The 2,891-nt window shown below is 41.5% G+C and overlaps 1 protein-coding gene and 1 pseudogene across 1 annotated transcript in view; one reads left to right on the top strand and one right to left on the bottom strand.

Moving 5' to 3' along the window:
* The window catches only part of NUBPL (nucleotide binding protein-like), a 340,480-nt gene that overhangs the window by 70,439 nt on the left and 267,150 nt on the right, over positions 1–2,891 (top strand). The gene's annotated exons all lie outside the window — the stretch shown is intronic.
* Positions 336–1,717, bottom strand: LOC102819071 (annotated as a pseudogene).

Below are 2,891 nucleotides of genomic sequence, written 5' to 3'. Positions count from 1 at the left end.
GATTCTGTTCCATTTGTCAATGTATCTTTCATTGTACCAGTACCAAGCAGTTTGTTTTGTCTTAATGGCTCTCAAAATTCTGTGACAAATTTTTGGTCAAGTTGTTTCCATTTAAAAAGTACTGATTTTAAAAACTAATAGCTTAAAACTGCCACACACACAAAAGAAACATATGGTCCACATAACATTCCTTTCCTTCTAAAGGTTTTACGATGCATTGTTATCATTAACCAGTCTTTTACTATTAAAGTTAAATGGCCAATTAAGACAAGCAATTCTGAGACTTTTCGTCCAGCACTGATTGAGACTGGAGTGTCAGGTGTTAAAGGTCATATTCATTTAGCCTTCTGAGCTTTCAGAGCAGACTTGGTGACTTTGTCAGCTCCAGCAGGCTTCTTGTCCACTGCCTTGATGACACCCACAGCAACAGTCTGTCTCATGTCACGAACAGCAAAATGACCCAAAGGAGGGTAGTCTGAGAAGCTTTCAACACATATGGGCTTGCTGGAACCATGTCAACAATGGCAGCGTCACCAGACTTCCAGAATTTGGGGTCATCTTCTAGCTTCTTACCAGGCCGGCGATTAATCTTCTCCTTGAGCTCAGCAAACTTGCAAGCAATGTAAGCTGTGTGATAATTCAGCACTGATTTGGCTTGGCTGGTTCAGGATGACCACTTGTGCAGTGAAGCTAGCTGCTTCCATTGGTGGATCATTTTTGATGTCACCAGCCACATTGCCACAGCAAACATCTTTGACAGAGATGTTCTTTACATTGAAGCCTACATTGTCCCCAGGCAGAGCGTCACTCAAAGCCTCATGGTGCACTTCAACAGATTTTACTTCAGTGGTACAATTGGCAGGAGCAAAGGTGACCACCGTGCCTGGTTTGAGAACACCAATCTCCACTCTGCGCACAGGGACAGTGTGCCAATACCACCAATTTTGTAGACATCCTGGAGAGGCAGATGCAGGGGTTTGTCAGTTGGCTGAGTTGGTGGCAGGATGCAATCCAGAGCTTCAAGCAATGTGGTTCCACTGGCATTGCCATCCTTATGGGTGATTTTCCATCCCTTGAACCAAGGCATGTTAGCACTTGGCTCTAGCATATTGTCACCATTCCAACCAGAAATTGGCACAAATGCTACTGTGTCAGGGTTGTAGCCAATTTTCTTAATGTAGGTGCTGACTTCTTTAACGATTTCCTCATATCTCTTCTGGCTGTAGGGTGACTCAGTGGAATCCATTTTATTAACACCAACAACTAGCTGTTTCACACCCAGTGTGTAAGACAGAAGGGCATGCTCACGGGTCTGTCCATTCTTAGAGATACCAGCTTCAAATTTTCCAAAACCACCAGCAACAATCAGGACAGTGCACAGTCAGCCTGTGAGGTTCCTGTAATCATGTTTTTGATAAAGTTTGTGCGTCCTGGGGCATCAATGATGGTCACATAGTACTTGCTGGTCTCAAATTTCCACAGAGAAATATCCATGGTGATGCCTCGCTTTCAGGTGATGTTCAGCTTTCAGTTTATCCAAGACCTAGGCATACTTGAAGGAGCCCTTCCCCATCTCAGCAGCTTCCTTCTCATATTTTTTGATGGTTCTTTTGTCGATGTCACCACATTTGTAGATCAGGTGGCCAGTAGTGGTTGACTTGCCAGAGTCGACGTGTCCAATAATGATGATGTTGATATGAGTCTTTTCCTTTCCCATTTTGGCTTTGGTTTTGCGATGGTTTTCACCAACACCTATGTTCTGGCGGCAAACACATTGTGAAAAAAGCCCAAGCAGTTTTGACCACTGTAGCTGTGTAATAAATTTTGAAGTTAGGGAGTGAGAGGTTTCCAACCTTATTCTTTTTCTTAAGCAGTTCTTTGCTTATCCTGGGTCTCTTTCCTTTCCATATAAAGTTTGTAATTGTTTTTTCCATCTCTTTGAAGAATGTCGTTGGAATCTGGATTGGGATTGCGTTACATGTGTAAATTGCTTTGGGCAATATCGACATTTTAACAATGTTAAATCTTCCTATCTTGGAGCATGGTAATATTGTTCCATTCTTGTAGGTCTCTTTTGGTTTCTTGTAGTAGTGTTTTGTAGTTTTCTTTGGATAGGTCCTTTGTTTCTCTGGACACATTTATTCTTAGACATTTCATCCTTTGGGAGGCTATTATAAATGGTACTGCTTTCCTAATGTCTTTTTCAGCACTGTTGTTATTGGTATAGAGGAATGCAACTGATTTTTGTATGTTGATCTTTTACCCTGCCACTTTGCTGAATCATCCAATGAGGTCTAGTAGCTTTTATTTTTTTTACCAAATAATGCAAAAAATCCAGTAAATCAGAAAAATCTGAGACTATTTTCCTTCGGTTTTGATAAGGCAATGATCTTTCTCCCAGTTCTATTTACTTGAACTTTTAAAAAAACTCCCATTTTCAGTCTGTCTAAAGAGATGTGCCCCAAATGGCTGAGAATAAATATAACAAAAAGGCAAAAGCTGTAAAACTAAGCACATGCAATAAGCTCTAAGAGAAAGTCTCAGAAATACCCATAGTGGCAACAAGGAACACTTGGCTGGAATATGAAGTTCGTTCAGTCATCCTTGTCTTTTGCTCCATGTTTAAGGATGCGTGTAAACTCAGTGTAGTTGAAATTCCCCTTTTTGTCAATAGGTGCTTCTCTGTACAGCTCATCCACTTCCTCATCCATAAACTGATCTCCCATGGTAGTCAGCAGTTCCCGCAGGTAATCTTCCTGAATGGTGCCAGTTGCCTCTTCATCAAAGAAAGCAAAAGCATTTCTGATGACATCTTCCAGATCTGTCCCATTTAGCTTCTCCCCAAACATCGTAAGGAACATGGTGAAATTGATGGGGCCTGGGGCCTCATT

Source organism: Chrysochloris asiatica, unplaced genomic scaffold (genome assembly GCF_000296735.1).
Source record: "Chrysochloris asiatica unplaced genomic scaffold, ChrAsi1.0 scaffold00017, whole genome shotgun sequence".
NCBI lineage: Eukaryota > Metazoa > Chordata > Mammalia > Afrosoricida > Chrysochloridae > Chrysochloris > Chrysochloris asiatica.
The sequence above is the reverse complement of the archived record's forward strand: the minus strand, read 5'-3'. Positions and strand labels throughout refer to the sequence as shown.